The sequence below is a fragment of the Tiliqua scincoides genome, chromosome 5 (genome assembly GCF_035046505.1).
Source record: "Tiliqua scincoides isolate rTilSci1 chromosome 5, rTilSci1.hap2, whole genome shotgun sequence".
In the NCBI taxonomy this organism is placed as follows: domain Eukaryota; kingdom Metazoa; phylum Chordata; class Lepidosauria; order Squamata; family Scincidae; genus Tiliqua; species Tiliqua scincoides.
The window spans coordinates 23,406,672-23,425,889 of record NC_089825.1 but is presented as its reverse complement, the minus strand read 5'-3'; the positions used below and the strand labels follow the sequence as shown (position 1 = coordinate 23,425,889).

Genomic DNA, 19,218 nt, shown 5'->3' with positions numbered 1-19,218 from the left:
CTTCTGGTCATGTCCATGAGGCCTTCTGAGGAGGCTGGGAGGCCAGTGCAACCTCCAGACGGCCTGGCACAACCTCCAGGTAAGATATTGCAGCACCGTGACCCTGCCTTCCCTCCAGATTTCAGCATCAGCAGATTTTTATATCTGCGGCGGGGTCATGGAACCGAGGGCCCACTGCATACAGAGGGCCCGCTGTAGTATGTTTCAGCAAGTATTAACTGGTTAGGGTTACATTCAGTTGTTCTTTACTTCTGTGCAGTTTGCACACTTCTACATACAGGAGTACATCTGCAACATTTCCCCCCAAAGTTTGATCATGTTTAGTGAAACCGGAGGCATTTCAGGATACTCCTTCACTGCTTTCCCATAACTCCTTGAAATCCAACACTGATGAACGATGACTTCATGTTCACGGAGGGAGCAGGCAGGTGGGCTCCTCATTTTTGAGGTTATGCTCTTTTAAACAGAACATTTTGAAGTAACTGCTTCTCCCTACTATACATACTCAAAACATCAAACTTCATTCTGTTAAATGAACATCCCAAGCTGTGCTTAGTCATGCTATTTCCCAACCTACCCTACCTGATCCCCAAGCAAACCTTCTGTTAATGAAATTTTAACTTTGCCTGTCCCCTTAGATTAGGTTACGTAAGGACAAAGTACAGTGTTATAAAGGACTCACACAAGTGCCCTGGAATAATTAAAGGTACTAGCTTGAAGGCTGAGTAAATTTCAGTTGGTTTAATATTAGACCACTTTTTCCACCATGGACAAGACAGTATATTATTTACAGATATCAATAAAGTACATGCCACAGCTTTGTTTAGCTTCTAATCCAGGGGTGATCAACCCGCAGCACACCACATGTCAGTTTTTATGTAAAAAATCTTGAATGTGCCACACACCAGTGGTGGGGTGCCAGTTCACTGTGACTTGGTGCACCCAGAAGTACAGCTGGTGTGCCGCTTGGTAACACTCCAGCAGGCCTTGCACAAGGACTACTGAAAGTGGCCCTGCTGACTTGGCAGCATCCCACAAGAGTGACTCCCCTATGCCAGCTCCCTGACATTAAAATTATATATATGGTATCTATCTCCGGATAGACTTGCAAAAATGTACCCTGGCATATGCAAAAAATGCTGGAAATGTAAGGAGGTGAAAGGATCTTTTTACCATATGTGGTGGCTCTGTCCTAAGGCAAAAGAATTCTGGAGAAAAGTACATATAAATATTCAAAATATTTTCAGATGTGTTATACCTTTTGAACCAGAGATATTCTTACTGAATATTTTCCCCGAAAGCTGTAATAATGATACAAGACATATTTTGTTGTATACAACTATTGCAGCAAGATTAATCTATGCTCAGATGTGGAAGAGCTCAGAAATTCCCATTATAGATATGTGGATTAAGAAATTATATGAGATTATTGAAATGGATGTTGTAACTGAAAGATTGAAGGATGGCAAAATAGAAACAATACAGCAATTATGGAACCTGCTTTATAGATGGATAGACAAATGATTTAAGAGTCAATTAAGTAAAATTGAAATTGACAAAAGTAAACGTATTAATGTTTATGACAATTATAGACAAGATTAGATTGAATTTTTGTTAAATTTTTGTTAAATTTGTATTGACATTATAGAATGGAGGAAAGCAGTAATTAATTTTTTTTGATGGTGATTTAAAATGGTAATAACTGCAGTTCTGTGAATTCCCAATGTTTCCCCCTTTGTATTACCTTTAACCCATGTATATTTGGTTCCTTTACCCATATCTTTACTCAATTAAAAAAAAAAATTATATATGTGGTGATTTGGCATGTGCCACTTAGAAAGTGTCCATATGCCACTAGCAACACATTTGCTGTGGGTTGTTATCCCTGTTTTAATCTCTGACAGGAGCACGTTATAGGCTGTAACTGAAGAACTCCACAAGAATTGGATTCTTCAACACAGCTCCATAAAAACTGGTCTCTAAGAGCAGTTTATCGTAGCTTCTTCCTCCTCTTTCTCAGATTTTCCAGGTGCATGATGGGCACAATCCTATGCATGTCTAGTCAAAAGTAAATTCTGTTGTGTTCCATAGGGCTTACCCCCAGGAAAAGGTGGATAGGATTGCAGCCGATGTCTTGCAAACTGCAATGCATTTTTAGGCAGCAGAAGGGTAATTTAGGTACTCTTCTCCCACCTAAATTACAGAGATTCCACTGAGTTTAGGATACATGCATTATAATCTAGCAGCTACGGCTGTAGGCTGTGAGTTTGAGCTCATCCCTGGGAGAAACAGCAAGAAATAAAAAAGTCAGGCCTTAAGGCTACACTCCTATGCGTGCTTATTAGGAGGAAAGGACCCAATCCTATCCAACTTTCCAGCCCCTATTGCAGCTGCAATGCAGCCCTGAGATAAGGGAACAAACATTCCTTTACCTTGAGGAGGTCTCCGTTACCCTCCCCCCCCCCAGTGGCATTGCTAGGGAGATGCTGGGGGTGCAGGCCACACAGGGTCATGCGCACAGTGGGTGACACCACTACTTCCCAAAATTTTTTAAATCTTGGTATTTTCAAATAACAACATCATATATCATTCAATGTGTAATTTCATACAGAATGTAATGAAACAAACCGCGTTGAAATATCTCTTTTCAATAATAAGTTAAGCAAAAAAACCAGCAGGGGTGGGGCAATGCTATAGCACCATACCCGCCACCCAGGGCATTGGGAAGAGGTCCATCATAGAGGTAATGGGTGTGGCTTCCCACACTGTGTGACACAAAGCCTAGTGACACCACTGCCAACCCCCCAAGATGTAGCACATACCCCATTGGCACAGTTGCCTCAGTGTTGGAAAGCTGGATAGGATTGGGCCTGAAGGCTGCAATCTTGTGCATGCTTGCTCTGAAAGTAAGCTCCACTGAAATCAGCGGGGCTTACTTTGGAATAAACATGGAGAGGATTGGCCTGGAAATCCTTACTGAGCAGCCAGACTTCAAAATGAATGTGCCACCACTCTGGCTTTATGGAAGCAAATGCAGCGAACATAAGAACAGCCCCACTGGATTGGGCCATAGTGGGGCTGTTCTTATGTTCTTCACCCACCCTGCGGTCAACAAAGACTCCTGCAATCTGCCCAGGGTGACCAGATGTCATAACCACAAAAGAGGACAAGGCACCCCAAATGTAGGACATCCAAGAAAAATGTAGGACACTACAAAATAAAAGCTGAAAACACTCATCTATTGATTTCATTTGGTTAATTTAAACACTATGTTACTTATTATTAAATTCAAAAACTTTTACATATTTATTACATATTATTTATTAATTACCAGAAGGCTCTGCACTGCTTTCAGGGGCCCGCTCACAGGGAAAAGGAGAACATTTAAGTTCTTTTCCAGCACATGAGGACATGTCATAAGAACATAGGAAGAGCCCTACTGGATCAGGCCAAAGGCCCATCTAGTCCAGCTTTGCTTATCTCACAGTGGCCCACCACATGCCTCAGGGAGCACACAAGACATCAAGTAGTAGTAGTAGTAGTAGTAACTTTATTGTCCTAGTGCTATAATACAACAAAATTTATGCACCTTTGAGATACAAGCATAAATATATACTACAATTCCAACAATCACACTCTACACACTCACCCACACATTCTATACAACATGCATAATATAAAAACATTATAACAGACCATAATGCCCAGGAGCATGGTAACAACTATATCACCTTATTCAATGTAATTATGGCTGTGGGATAAAAACTGTTCAGGAATCGTGTGGTGCTGCTTTAATAGTTCTGTCTCGTCTACCCAAAGGCAACAGTTCAATGAACTTATGAGCGGGATGGAAGGGGTCTCTCAGAATACTATGTAACTTCTGCAGACAGCGAGATGTATAGATGTCCTCCAAAGCTGGTAGATGAAGGTTGATGATGTGCTGCACGATCTCAATAATTCTCTGCAGAGCTTTTTTGTCCCCTGCAGAGCAATTTCCATACCACACCAAGATATCATAGGTTAGGGCACTCTCAATGGTGCAACAACAGTAAGACACAAGCAGCTGCTGTGACAAATTTAACCTCCCAAGCTTCCTCAGAAAATATAACCACTTTTGTGCCTTTTTTATCAACATGCTGGTGTTAATAGTCCATGAGAGATCCTCTGTGATGTAAATACCTAGGAATTTGAAACTGGCGACCCTCTCCACCTCCTCACCATTTATGTATAATGGTGTGTGTACATCCCTCTTTTTCCGGAAGTCAATTATAAGTTCTTTAGTTTTTTTGATGTTAAGTGAGAGATTATTTTCTTTGCACCCCAATAACAACTCCTGTACCTCCTTCCTATAAGCAGACTCATCATTCCCGCTAACAAGCCCCACCACTGTAGCATCATCTGCAAATTTTATAGTGTTATCAATAGACCTACATCCTGGTGGCCTCCCCTGCATCTGGCATTCTGAGGCAGCCCACTTCTAAAATCAGGAGGTTGTACATACCCATCACGGCCTGTCACCCGTGATGGACTTTGCCTCCAGAAATGTGTCCTTTTAAAAGCATCTAGGCCAGATGCCATCACCATATCCTGTGGCAAGGAGTTCTACAGACTAATGACACCTTGGGTAGAAAAATATTTTCTTTTGTCTGCCTGGTTACCCTAAGCCTGCAGCACCTGGAAGGCAAACTGGTTTATTTGAGGATAAGCCCTGGTAGACTGCAGGCAGGCAGTCAGTCAGTCAGGCACCTCCCCCCCTTTTGCCCCCTCTCCTTCACACCGCCTGACTGCTATTGGCCAAGCTGGAAGGCGGGGCCTCTCCACTTCCAAGGCCAGGCTGCGACCTGCCCTGGGAGGTGGAGACGCAGTTAATAAAGAGGGGGGGAGGAGTTTATAAATGGAAAGCAACAGTGGGGCTAGCTGAGCGCCTCCTGCGAGGGTCTGCAGTCCAGGTAGGGAAGGGAGCAACGTGAGGCCTCCCCTGAAGGGTGAGCGACCCCACGGGCCAGGGGAGGGCAGGCAGAGCCCCACGTTGCGCTCAGGGCCAGGAGCGCCCCTTCCCGCGCGCTGAGGCGCAGAGCGGAGAGCTCGGCCAGTTGCGCTCCCGCCACTCTTGCTGGGGTTCCCGCGCGCGCGCGCAGTGTGGGGAACCCCGGGGAATCCCTGGAGGGAGCAGCAGCAGCAGGACGGCTCTGCGGCGCCTCTGCCCCGTGACTGCGGGGGAGGATACAAAGTTCAGGCCTGCAACTGTTGCCAGATTGCAAGCGCCCCTGAAGGGCCTGGAGCGCGGGCACAGGGACGCTTCAGCACAGGGTGCCTTGCCCAGAGCGCAGTCCGTGGCATAGCTAGCGGGGGGGGCAAACCACTAAGGGCACAATCCTAACTGGGTCTACTCAGAAGTAAGTCCTATTTTGTTCAATGGGGCTTACTCTCAGGAAAGTGGTTAGGATCGCAGCCTAAGTTTTGTAGGGTCTAGGCGGCCCCTCCCCTTTGGAGCTCTTCCAAGTGGCCTAAGCCTCCGTCTTGCTCCCTCCTGTCTGGACTGGCCCTGAGGGGGACGAGGCACTTGCATGCTGCTGTGAGACTCCCTGCAAAACTTAGTGCTTTGCCCCCCCCCTTCTAGCTATGCACTGTCTCTTTGTACCTCCTCTGGTGATGCCACTGAGTTAAGTTATGCTTTCCAAGAAACAAAATCTTAATTAACAGTGTTTCTCAAACCGTGGGTCAGGACCCACTAGGTGGGTCACAAGCTAATTTCAGGTGGGTCCCCATTCATTTCAATATTTTATTTTTAATCTATTAGACTTGATGCTCCCATGGAACATGACTGCATTGGGGGAAATGTAACAGACCTGTACTTTTAACAAGCTCCTATGTATTTTTAATTATTTGTAAATTGTTTTAATTATTGTTTTTAATGTTGTATTTTTAATTGCTGAAAGCCGCCTTGTGTGCCCTTTGGGCATAAAGGTGGGATATAAATTAATCATCATCATCATCATCTTTTAACAATGATAGTAAATGGAACTTACTCCTGGGTAAGCGTGAGTAGGATTACAGCCTAGGATTGTTAAAAATGTTCCTGCTTGATGATGTCCCTTCCAATCTTTTCTGGTGGCTCTTACAGATTGTCATTCTAAAAACTGGCTCCCAGTGCTAAAGGTCTGAGAACCACTGGTGTAATATTTAAGCTGGTATCCTATGCACTCACAATTTAAAGTTTTCCACATAACTTTAAAAAAAAAAAGTCCCATATCATCACACCTTATTATGTGCTCTGGTTTAAGAAATTAAATAACTTAATGCTTTGGGAATAATTTGGAAGGTGGTTGTTAGAATCTGCATTAAACATGTTGGTTATTTTGAAGTACTGTGGGGGAGGCACCAACTTTTTTTTTATCATCCTCACTGTCTGGCCCACAAAAGTGGTTGAAGTTTACTTGTGTGTGTATTGCATAGATAGTTCATCTGCACTAGGATTAGAACAGTACAGCAGGTAAATATACATATATGACCATATGCCAAACGTTACCACCATATTGTCTAGCATACTTTCAAGTGATGAAACTACTTTACAACCCCACTGATTCTCTTGATTTCTTAGGATTCTCCAGCTGGCAAGTCCATATGGATAAACAGTTTACTAAATGGCTATTAAAGGCATGTTGTGCTTGGCAAACTATCACCTGTACTTACCCAGTGACACATACAGATTATTTTTGATCCCTGTTATTCCCCCATTGTAATACACACAATATTAATGCAGATGCTTCTATTGAGTGCTTATCTTTTCTCTGTTACTTGCAGCCCAGTTCTATTCCCCCCCCCCCCGTGTAGCTGCTCCAAAAAGGCATATGCTGTATCCCTTTTCCGTTCTGTAAATCTCCAGCCTCAAAATGGATCACCTTGGATCTACACCAGCAAAGTTGCTGGCTTGGGTCCAAGGAAAGAAAGGGGCTGAAGTGACTGCTACTGGAGGGGACAGGATCCAGTGTGTGTCATCACCCCCATCCTCAACCCGCTCACCCCCATCCCCAACCCGCTCACCCCCAACCCTCACCAACTTACCTTTCTCAGTGGGCAGCTGGCACTCCATTGATATGCATGGAAAGGCTTTAGCCTTCTTGCTGGCACTTCAGCAACACACTACTCAGCATATTCAGCATACAAAAAAGACATAGTGGAAATGGAAAAGGTGCAAAAGAGAGCGACTAAGATGATTACAGGGCTGGGGCACCTTCCTTATGAGGAAAGGCTACGGCGTTTGGGCCTCTTCAGCCTAGAAAAGAGACGCCTGAGGGGGGACATGATTGAGACATACAAAATTATGCAGGGGATGGACAGTGGATAGGGAGATGCTCTTTACACTCTCACATAATACCAGAACCAGGGGACATCCACTAAAATTGAGTGTTGGGCGGGTTAGAACAGACAAAAGAAAACATTTCTTTACTCAGCTTGTGGTCGGTCTGTGGAACTCCTTGCCACAGGATGTGGTGCTGGCGTCTAGCCTAGACGCCTTTAAAAGGGGATTGGACAAGTTTCTGGAGGAAAAATCCATTATGGGGTACAAGCCATGATGTGTATGCGCAACCTCCTGATTTTAGAAATGGGTTATGTCAGAATGCCAGATGCAAGGGAGGGCACCAGGATGAGGTCTCTTGTTATCTGGTGTGCTCCCTGGGGCATTTGGTGGGCCGCTGTGAGATACAGGAAGCTGGACTAGATGGGCCTATGGCCTGATCCAGTGGGGATGTTCTTATGTTCTTATGTTCTTATACTGCCAAAGCTTGCTTTACAGCAGTCATCAGCAGTGGAACACAGGTTCTGCTGGTGGTGAGGCCCAATGGTATTGAGTCATCAGTAGTAATATTGCATTATATAAATGATGCAACTTTATCTTCTTGGCTTGTACCACACCATACATTCTTGCAGGATTCTCAGGTGGAGGACTGGACTATGATACTTTTTTCACTTTTCTAAGTTTTCTGAAAAATGTATTCTCTCTAAATGAAGCTACAGTACTGTGTAGATGATTACAGTACTGTTATCAATAGGTGACTAAGGGCCTGATCATATCTAACTTTCCAGCTCTGGTGTAGCCACAATGCAACCCCATGGTAAGGGAACACATGTTTCCATACCTTAAGAAGGCTCCAGTGACTGCCCTTCCACCACAGGATGCAGTGCATACTCAGCTGGGACGACTGCATCAGTGCTGAAAAATTGAATAGATTGGACCCTAAATTGACTGGGCAGGTTGAATAATCTCTCATGATTAGAGGTGTTTGAGGTATTGTTTTATTTTACTCAGAAGTAAACCCATTGTATTTAGTAAAACGTAGTCTGTAATCCTATCTTACTCACTGGAAACAAACACCTCTACCATGATCCATTGGATTTCTTCCTGCTCTATGATTCTATCATCATATTTTGCTCTTCTTATGTTCAGCAGGACAGTGATTGTAGTTTGAATAGCTGCTGTATGTACGTACTGTATGTATTTTGAAAGATTCTCAAAGAAGCTGAAGGCAGCTAACAGCATATTTTAAATAAAGCATTAACACAAACATGAAACAAAAATGAAACAAAACAACACAGCAGAGGAGCAAGAGCAAAACTTGAACTTAAACATAATCTAGGAAAACCTGAATGAATAGATACTCTTTCAGAGAGTAACAAAACAAAAAAGGGAGGGAGAACAATTAGCATCCAGGAAGAGGGAATTTAATACAAAGAGGGACACCACTGAAAAAGCACTTTTATGAACCCCTTCTGATCTCATCTTGGACAAAGGTGGCATGTTCAAAAATGAGCAGACCGTAGCGATTTATATGTTGGAAGGAGCCTTCATGTACAACTGCTCCCTAGCTGTTTAGGACTTAAAAGGTCATAACCAGCATCTTGCATTATGCCCAGAAGCAAACTAACAAGCAGTGGAACAGCAAAAGTGTAACATGAGTGGAATATTGTGGTCCTGTTAACAATCTTGGAGCTTAATTTTATACCAAATGTAGCCTCTAGCTGAGAGGTTCTCAAACTGTGGGTCCAGGACCCACCAGTGGGTTGTGACCCAATTTTTGGTGGCTTGTGAAACTGACAAGGTAGACTAGGCTATGTGCATAAAGGATTAAACTAGCTGCCACTTCAGAGGCACTGCTGCCCAATATAGCCATACCCTTTGGCATTTATAAATCAGGTAGCAGCCTCTAGGGTAGCGGTGTCAAGCATAAGACTGGCAAGGCCAGATGCAGCCCACAGAAGCTCTTTATATGGCCCTCAGGCTCTGCCAGCATCACTAACAGCTGCTCTCAGCTGCTGAACTGTGCTGAGGTGTCACTGCTGAAAGGGCAGCCTGTATGATTAATTGGGCTCTTTCATACCTTGAAAATATGATCAAGATTTGCATATTTTATTTTTTGTCAGCTAATGAGCTCCTAAGTGAGAAGAACCGCTTACTTCTGATCATAACCTGCTTAATATCACTTCCTGCTTAATGATGTCACTAATGACATCTCTTTTGACCCTCATCAGGCATCATGAATGCTATTCGGCCCACCCCTGCTCTAGGGCCTCTAAAAAGTTTGAGAACCACTGCTAGATGATCTTTAAGGGCAGCCCCACATAGAGTATGTTGTGGTAATCCAAATGTGAGCTGACCTAGGGCCAAATCCTAACCACTTTTCCAGCCCTGGTGTAGCAGTGTCAATGGGGTGTGTGCTATAGCCAGTGATGGGAGGGTAGTTACAGAAGCCTCCACAAGGTAAGGGAATGTTTGTTCCCGTACCTCAGGGCTGCATTGCAGCTGAACTGGCACTGAAATGTTGGATAGGATTGGGCCCTGAGGCTGCAATCCTAGCCACACTTACCTGGGAATAAGCCCCATTGACTATAATTGTCCTTACTTCTGAGTAGACACTGAGTGAATTGGGCTTTCAGGCATGAACCACCATAGCCCAGATCTGCCCAAGTCGAAGATGGGCACAGCTGGCACTATATGGTGTTGCTGTTATTTACATATATGCATGTAGGCTTTGGGATTGTCTAGAGAAGCAGAACATTCACTGGACATGATGTACTGGAATAACTTCATAGTCCAACAAAACAGATGGGATTTGACAAGCTGTAGACATCATTAACTTTAGCATCATGGTTGGCTTAGAATAGATGACAACTTTTTTTGCCCTGGGAAGCGATGACGTTGGCATGATAAGCGGCATTGTCACCAAATGCAAGATCTGGTAGCTGAATTATGGTTGAACTTGAGTCAGTTGAAGATGGATGGCAGCAAAATGAACAAAGCTGCTTACCGTTATTAATGACTTAGTAAGTACATACTCATATGTCAACAACGGGTTATGTGCCAAGACCAAATGCTTCCATTCTAGCTAGCTCTTCTTCACTTTTAGGCACCATGAGAGTTAGAGATGCAAATAAATTGAAAAGCTGCAGCATTGACTTCTTGATTGAATTCTGCCCTTGCAGATAACTTTGGGAAAACAGGTGCTCTGAGTGGACTAGATATCTGGCATTGTTATTTATAAATACATAAGGGCTATAACTATAGCACCAATATGTCAATATCAATCTTTTGCTTTAAGATTAAGAACTGATCTGATGCCACATTTTCTTCTATAAGAGTGCTTTTGGTATGATTCCCCTAGAAAAATGTTGTAGAAAAATGTTGAAATTGAAAATCCATGTATTGCCGTAGTCGTGTTCTTCGTATATAATCCATGTGAGTCATTCTGGAAAAAAAGTCAGTAAAGGTTGTGAGAACTTTCTAGAGCAGTGGTTCCCAAACTTTTTAGCACCGGGACCCACTCTTTAAAATGAAATTCTATCAGGACCCACCTAGGTTTTCCAGACTTTAAAAAAAGGAGATCTTTTAAACTTTAAAGGAGACACTCTAAAAAAAGTGTCGACCCAATGTGCGGCGGCAGTAAAGAAGGCCAATTCTATGCTTGGGATCATTAGAAAAGGTATTTTCTGGCCTGGATGCCTTTAAAAGGGGATTGGACAAGTTTCTGGAGGAAAAATCCATTACGGGTTACAAGCCATGATGTGTATGTGCAACCTCCTGATTTTAGAAATGGGCTATGTTAGAAGGCCAGATGCAAGGGAGAGCACCAGGATGAGGTCTCTTGTTATCTGGTGTGCTCCCTGGGGCATTTGGTGGGCGGCTGTGAGATACAGGAAGCTGGACTAGATGGGCCTATGGCCTGATCCAGCAGGGCTGTTCTTATGTTCTTATCTAGAAAGAACTATTGGTTTATAAGTAATAATAACCAGAAAAAGACCCTCAAAAATTTATCTTCCTCTATTTATAACATGCAAATTGCAGGAGCTGAGCTCTCTGCAGGATAATTAGCTGCTACAGTATCTGGTTTTTGAATAGCCTCTGGTTTTAAGGCATTAACTGATGTTTCCATCACCCTTTGGGGACCCACCAAAAATCAGATCACGACCCACAGTAAGTAAGTAAGTAGGCAGACCTGCATCTTGTTGACTGGAGTGCCCAGCGCAGCTCATATTAATGCAGTAGCTCTATTTGAAAACCATATAGGCCAACCAAAATCAAGGAATAGAAACCAACTACCCTGGGCTTATTGGACAGTCTCAGATTAAAATATACATAAGAACATAAGAACACCCCACTGGATTAGGCCATAGGTCCATCTAGTCCAGCTTCCTGTATCTCACAGCGGTCCTACCAAATGCCCCAGGGAGCACACCTGATAACAAGAGACCTGCATCCTGGTGCCCTCCCTTGCATCTGACATAGCCCATTTCTAAAATCAGGAGGTTGCACATACACATCATGGCTTGTAACCCGTAATGGATTTTTCCTCCAGAAACTTGTCCAATCCCCTTTTAAAGGCATCCAGGCCAGATGCCGTCACCACATCCTGTGTAAAGGAGTTCCACAGACCGACCGCACGCTGAGTAAAGAAATGTTTTCTTTTGTCTGCCCTAACTCTCCCAACACTCAATTTGAGTGGATGTCCCCTGGTTCTGGTGTTATGTGAGAGTGTAAAGAGCATCTCTCTACCCACTTTATGCTTCCCATGCATAATTTTGTATGTCTCAATCATGTCCCCCCTCAGACGCCTCTTTTCTAGGCTGAAGTGGCCCAAACGCCGTAGCCTTTCTTCATAAGGAAGGTGCCCCAGCCCAGCAATCATCTTAGTTGTGCGCTTTTGCACCTTTTCCTTTTCCACTCCATCCTTTTTGAGATGCGGCGACCATAACTGGACACAGTATTCCAAGTGTGGCCTTACCATCGATTTGTACAATGGCATTATAATATTAGCCGTTTTGTTCTCAATACCTTTTCTAATGATCCCAAGCGTAGAATTGGCCTTCTTCACTGCCACTGACAACTAACAATGATAAATCATTATAATTTATCATTGTGCCTAAAGTTATAGTAGGTAGTAAAACTCATAGCTACCTCCTCCTGCTGCAATAGTTTGACCTGAGGCATTTATTGTTTATCTCAGGGATGTCCAAACTGTGGCGCACAAGCCACATGCAGCTCTTTGACATGTGATGTGTGCCTCTCGGAAATATGTTGGCTGAACTCCTTATTGCATCACAATTAGTATAAAAGGTAAACGTTCAAGTTTTTTAATTATTTACTGGGTATAAACTGAGAGTCCACTGAATTAAAACATAAGTTTAATCTTCATGGTGAATAAATTTATTTAAGAATTTAAATGCTGCTTAAATATTGCAGTTCTCAAACATCTGAAGATGATCTTATGTAGCTCTTAAGTTAAGCAAGTTTGGTCGCTCCTGGTTTATATGATACTTGGAGATGTCCACATAGCAGTAATCTATAGCAGTGTTTCTCAGCGTTTATCCTCTGCTGTACCACTTCACATGGTCCACCTATTTCAAGTACCACCAGAAGTACCTTGCAATGACATCATCGCCAGTTACTTCTGGGTTGGGAAGCCAGATGCAACACAACAAACACCAGTGAGAGGCTCAGGGTGGATGGGAGGTCTCTCGGCATCCTGTGAGTGCCACAAGGCACCATGTTGAGTACCACAGGTGGTACCTGTACCACTGGTTGAGAAACACTGTTGTATAGCCAAAGTAGTGGTATATAATGCTTCTAAATTCTATAATTTAAGGTCGGGATTTTTCATTTGCATTGAAGGCTTTAACTCTTATTATACTATCATTTATGTGTGTGTGTGCATCATGTCCTCTACCTGGGTTGCTGCTTCTCCCCATGGGGGAAGGAGAGTCGAATGGGTCGCTGGTAGACATCACCCAGGACCCAAAGACCACAGCCACAGGTAGCAAACAGAGGCAAACTACTATTTATTTAATGTGCATCCCCTTCCCTGGTTACCTCACTCACTAAGGGAAGGGGGAGCATAGAAACAGCAATACCAGGTGGCTCTGGTTGTCCTTTATGAGGCTGTGCTGTCGGGGTTCCTGGACACTGGCCAACAGGGTTCTGATGTCTGCTGGTCTGGTTAGTCAGCTCTGGTAGAAGCTGTGAGGCTGGCTGTCCTCCTGTAGCGTTGGCATCTTAGAAACCATGATAGACATAACTGAAATTCTGCTGTGCGGTTCCTTTCCCTTCACCTGAAAAAGTCCCAGACATTGCCTCATCTTTTTCATTGTCTATCATTCTTTAAAGGTTGCTTTTTCTCCCCCACTGATTAGGTGGACGTGTTTTGGGTGGCTGGGTGAAGTGATCCCTGTAATATGTGCATTTGCATTTTCCTGTCAGGTATTTTGGGACTGTTGTATTAAAAAACACTATATAAATGTCAGTTATTGTTACTAACGCCTTTCCTTCATTAGGAGGTTTAACGGACATAATGTTCTCCGTTGTGTCACTGTTGTCACAATCACTTCAGCTGTTATAATTGGAGATGGCAACAGTGACATTCAGATGTTTAATTACATTTGGTAAAGGTGACCAGAAGTTACTGATAAAATTAGAGGCTAATACAGCGTAGACAAAGAGGATTGCTCCTGATCATAGTTGGAAACCAAATTAGGGGAATTCACAAAGGCTATTAGAAATAGCCCACCAGGTAGATGGGACATTAGCCTGGGAAGGCAGCTCATCTGAGAGAAGGAAAACTCTGATCCCAAACCTCCACTGCCTTGTGGCTACATCCAGTTATGGAAAAGGCTTCAAGAGTCAACCTCAAGGCACAATCCGGAGCCAGAGTCCCTAAGGCAGTTCGTGGCTGAACACAGTCACATTCTGGCAACTCCTGCGACGCCGCTGAAACCAACTGTATTGGCATCTACCTTTCCATTGGACCATTTCAGCGACGTGGAGAGGGGGGATTTGCTGCATGGGAAACAGTCTATCCTCCATATCTACTTTACCCAGGCTTCGCACACTGGAGAGGACACTCGGTTCCAGAACCACCATTCAGAGCGCGATACCATAGTCTTCCGAGACTGAAGGATGCCAACAACTATTAGAAATGCAAAAACTTTGGGCACATCTGTGCTAAAAGGGGAATGAATTAAAAATCTGTTTCTTTCCCCTGTGTTGAATGATCTGATTCCTTTGAAACTCTTTGAGATTACTCCATAGTCATGTTATCTCTAGTTTATGTTTATGAGAATTCCATGCTAATTCTTTGGAAAACTGATTGGGTGCCCTAAATAGTGAGCAGTTACTGTAAGTCAGGCAAAATGTTTTGATACTTAGTTCTGTAAACCTGATCAAAGAATTGTTCATTCCTATATTCCTTCACTTTCAGAAGTACCCACGGAGGCAAGTGCCGCTTCCAGGAGATGGGAGGTGCACGACTCCTGGGCGCCGCTTCCGGCGACACCAAAACACTGGAATGGAGCCTTTTGCGACACTTAGAAGCTGCGCGAAATTCTCCATCGGAGTTTGGGCTGCCTCCTTCCTTCCCCTTTGTTTAAAAGGGAGAGCAGAGGAGGCAGCCGCACAGAAGTAGTTACGGTGACAGTGATGTCACCGCAATTACTTCTGAGTCAGGGACGGGGGACGGCAAAGACAGAGGTGGCTCCAGGTGGGGAAAAGCCCAGGACTGCCTCTGCCTAGCCTATAGCAACACCCAGCAAGCTGGCAGGATTTTGGCAGCAAGCCCTGCCCCAGCTGACTGGGATGGTGCGGCCTGATAAGAGAGACAGGTCTCAAGAGAGTCTCAAAGTGCCAAGGAGGTGGAGAGTGTAGCTGAGGGTTGGCAGCGGCAGCAGGGCCTCCTTGAAGAGGAAGCTGGCCAACAGTGAAGAAAGCCATCCAGGGTGGGGTAGGTAGTTCTGCGCAGGAGCCAAACCTCCAGCCGTGCCCAGGCCAAAGAACCAAGGCTGACAAGCACATAATTCTAATGTCGTTGCTTATATGTTGTTAGTCGTGACTAAGGAAGGCAGTTATGACAAAGTCCCAGAATGATACAACCCTGTATTAGTTATTCCCACTGATGTTAGTAATGTTTAAAATTCTTGTTTTTGTTTACATAGATACTGTTTTTATTATTTTTGGATTATGATGTTATTGATAAGCGTAAACCACCTTGGAAGCCCTTTTGGAAGCTAAAAAGGCAGGTGTAATTCACTCAAACAGAACAGCTAGGCAGGGGCGGCATGACCCAGAACGCTGCCTGGTGCTGTCTTGGATCTGTGCTTTGGGGAGGGGGGGGAGCCCCAAACCCTTATTGTGCCCCTCGTGTGCTGCCATCAAATCTGAAATTGCAGGACTTCTGGGTTTGACAGCAGCGCATGAGGAGTGTGGAAAGGAAGAGAACAATTTGCTTCTCACTTGAGTGAGTAGGAAGTGAATTATTGCAGCTTGCAATGGTGGCAGGTTATAAGGATACGGTGGCAGAATTGGAGTGAAAGCACCCCAAAATACGTCACATCCTTGGACCCCTTGCAGCCTACACCAGGTTGCTGCCTGGGTGGGTCAACTGTGCTCCAAAGTCCTTGTTGTACTGAGAATTTAGAGAAAAGGGGATATTTCTAAGTTGTGTCTCAAAAAAACCTAGTCGCTTTGATGGTTGCTTTGCTTTCTTTTCACTCTTGACAACTGGGTATTAACTGAAACTGTGAAGAGATTACCATTTTCTCCTTTGCTGTTTCTGCTGGAAAACCACAATCCATTTAGACTTGGATACTTGGATACCTTGTGGAGCTAAGGCACCTGACACCCAGGGGCACAAAATTTTTAACACCCTCTTCATTTTAAGACTACCCCCAGGTGCCAGATACTTCTCAGAAAGTGTCTTTCGAAGGCCTTGGGCCTGCCATCAGGGGTATGGGTTGCTCCCTCTCAAAGGCGAGACACCTGGGGCATGAACCCCTCTGCTCTTCCTTAGCTACTCCACAGCTTTGGGTGTTACAGTCCTACTAAAAATGGGAATGTAAAATCAAACTAATTTGTCCCAATTTTGAACCGAGCGTCTATGTGGTGAGAGGTATAAGATGGACGCATTTCAAAAGACAAGGTAAGAAATAACTGATTGACAGCATTTTAACTACTTTCCTTTGAAGTTATGCTTTTACCTGCTCAAGTCCCCCCCACCTATCCCTCCACTTTTTCCATTTCCACATTTAGAATCTATCAAAAATGCACTGAAACGTCTGGAGTTTTGCCTTCCCAGTCTAAACAAAAACTGTTGTATATTCATAAAATTGTGAGGTGTTAAAATGTTAGTTTTCGTAATTTCTATACTATGTGTTGATGGTGTCAGGCGTATTGACAACCAAAATATTTAACAGCACAATTCTATCCCTCGGCAGTCCATAGCATGCAGCAGCCACTGACAGAGCATGTCCTGCATGCTATGGAAGGGGGTGATCAGACTGCCAGCCAGAGACTGCCTATTTGCCGATAGACTGCCTAATTGCCAATGGATCTCCTCTGATATACACCAGCTGTTTTGCTGATGTAAATCCAAGGAGAGGAAGGGATGGGTCTGGGCTGGAAAAGGGGGATAAGATCTGTCACACATGACTGCCTTGATCCTGCCTTTCTCCCCTTTGAGCCACCTCTCCTGGTTCAGCCTGTCACCCCACCTCACCCCCTCCATCACCTTACCTGCACCATCTTACCGGCAGATTTTTTGGGTAGTTCTGGTGTGCGTGCGGAGCCTATGGCCATTTCTGCTGGGCCGGCTGCTCCATAGAGTACAATGGCTGTGTGACGTTTGCATCATTGCAAGGTGACTTACTTCAAGTTAAATTTTTCAACTTTGTATAAGTGTGTGTGTGTGTGTGTGTGTGTGTGTGTGTGTGTAAAAATAATTTGTTTTGCTCAATATGGAATTTTATGGTGCAGGAAAATGTTTCCTACAAAATGTCACTGGCGTCATCACTTTTTCTGGTTAATATAAAAGCAGGGGTGGCCCAGGTCCTCTTGATGCCTGAGGTGTCATGGCAAATGCTTCCTCCCACCTTACCCAATGATGTGCTAGCTTCTGCTCTTCTCATTCTCCTAGGTCAGCATTCTTCTCTTTCTCTCTGTGCTGCTCTTTTCCAATCCAGAAAGTGGAAGGAGGAGGAGGAGCAGTGAAGGCAAGCAGGCAGGCAGAGATGGGCGCCCTCCCCCCTTCACCAATCTGCTGCCTGAGGCAGCTACCTCAGCTGGCCTCAAGGAAGGGCCGGCCTGGTATAAAAGGGGGTTGCTTAAGGACTGTGACCCTTAAATGCTATTGTAAGACTGGCAATTTTGGAGATGCCACAATGTTTGTAAGATTAACCAACCATTATTTTATGCACGAGAGCAAAGACTTGGCTTGAGCTCTTAAATTATTGTGCAGTTTCTGCAGAACTTGGGCTACTGAGATTTGTCAGGCAACCATTGAAGCCTCTGCCAATGGTTCTAAAGACTGACTTCTCTACAAGTCCTCAAATTTGTATGTGTTTTAAAAAAACCTAAAGAGAGGCACATTATGTGATTAAAAGTGACTTCTCGCAATACCACTTTTCAGTCTGCAGCCTGCTTTTCACACTTTTCCTCCTGTTTCAGTCTGTATGGTGCTATATCTGCAGACAGTTCAGTTTTTGTAGGTCTTATTTTAATGTTAGTGAGGGAGTGCTTTGCCATTGAGGTATTTACCACTATGTCTCAGAATAAAAACTCTTAACCAAAATGCAATATTTTGTACATGCTACTTTTTGTATAACTGTATAAATAACTCTGTGAATGTACTGCATAGTGAATAGAGGGCAACACATTTTTCCAAAGAGCAAGAAGGGATAATACACATTTTTTTTTCTAAAATGTGACAAATAGCTATTGAGAAATGCCTGCAACTCAACATTTTGGGTCATGGCAATCTGGATTTAGCATTGTTATAATTCTGTGTTGTGTTGAGAACAAAAATTGCATTTTTTAAATGCACATCTATAGAGAGTCTGTGCTAATAGCATTAAAATGTGCTTACCAAATCAAAATGACTGCAGTGCAAGCACACAGAGGCTATGCAATTATTATATTGTGTAGCAATAAGAGATTGCCATCGGAAGCAAGCCTAGGGAGAGTACTCCTTACGAAAAGCATTTTAATGACTCTGGATTTGATATCCGAACTGTTTTACTGGCATAAATCTGATTCAGTATAACTATGTTTTTGCCACAGCCACCTCAATGGGGCTACTTGGATCTGCACCAGTGAAATCACTGTCGCAAATCCGAGCAGCCTAGTTTAACACCGAGTTGCTTGCAAGGGAGGTTAAGATGTGGCCTAAGTGCTGGAGGCCAGTCTCACTTCCACATCCAGGCCCATTCCACCCTCCCCCGCCCTGAAACACCCTCTCCAATACCTGCGCCAGCCTCTCCAAGCTGGTGCTTCCTTACCCCCTCTGCCACAGGATCTGGTGGAAGCAGGCTGGCATACATCCTTCAACTGAACCAGCCTGCTCCTGAGTCACTGCAGAAGTACCTTTTTTTCTGGGAACATAATTTTTCAATTTAAAAAATTCATAGAATTAGAAGGATACTTTACCTAAATCAGGAATGTAGAATTTAGATGCATTTTGTTTCTTACTTAGACTGGTTCACATTTTATTATGTTGGTATATGCTTGGATATGTTCATTTAACAGCTTGTACAAATGATCTACTCACATGATTGGCATAACATGTGAGAAGGGAACACGTTCAATTGCACAATAGATTAAGGTGCAATCCAAAGCCAGAAATCAGCGCTCAATATGTCCTCATGTGTTACACTGTTTATTCAAGGAGCATGAGCTGTTAAATG

General features: G+C 43.9%; 1 protein-coding gene across 2 annotated transcripts in view; it reads left to right on the top strand.

The window, feature by feature from the left end:
* The first annotated feature begins 4,873 nt into the window (after positions 1-4,873).
* The window catches only part of PTER (phosphotriesterase related), a 31,970-nt gene continuing 17,625 nt past the window's right edge, over positions 4,874-19,218 (top strand). The window contains exon 1 of one of the 2 annotated variants that reach the window (XM_066628599.1): positions 4,874-4,949. The gene's annotated coding sequence lies outside the window, so the exon portion shown is untranslated. Of the gene's footprint in view, positions 4,950-5,698; positions 5,758-19,218 lie in introns of those variants that run through there. The other variant, XM_066628601.1, reaches the window with a different exon arrangement.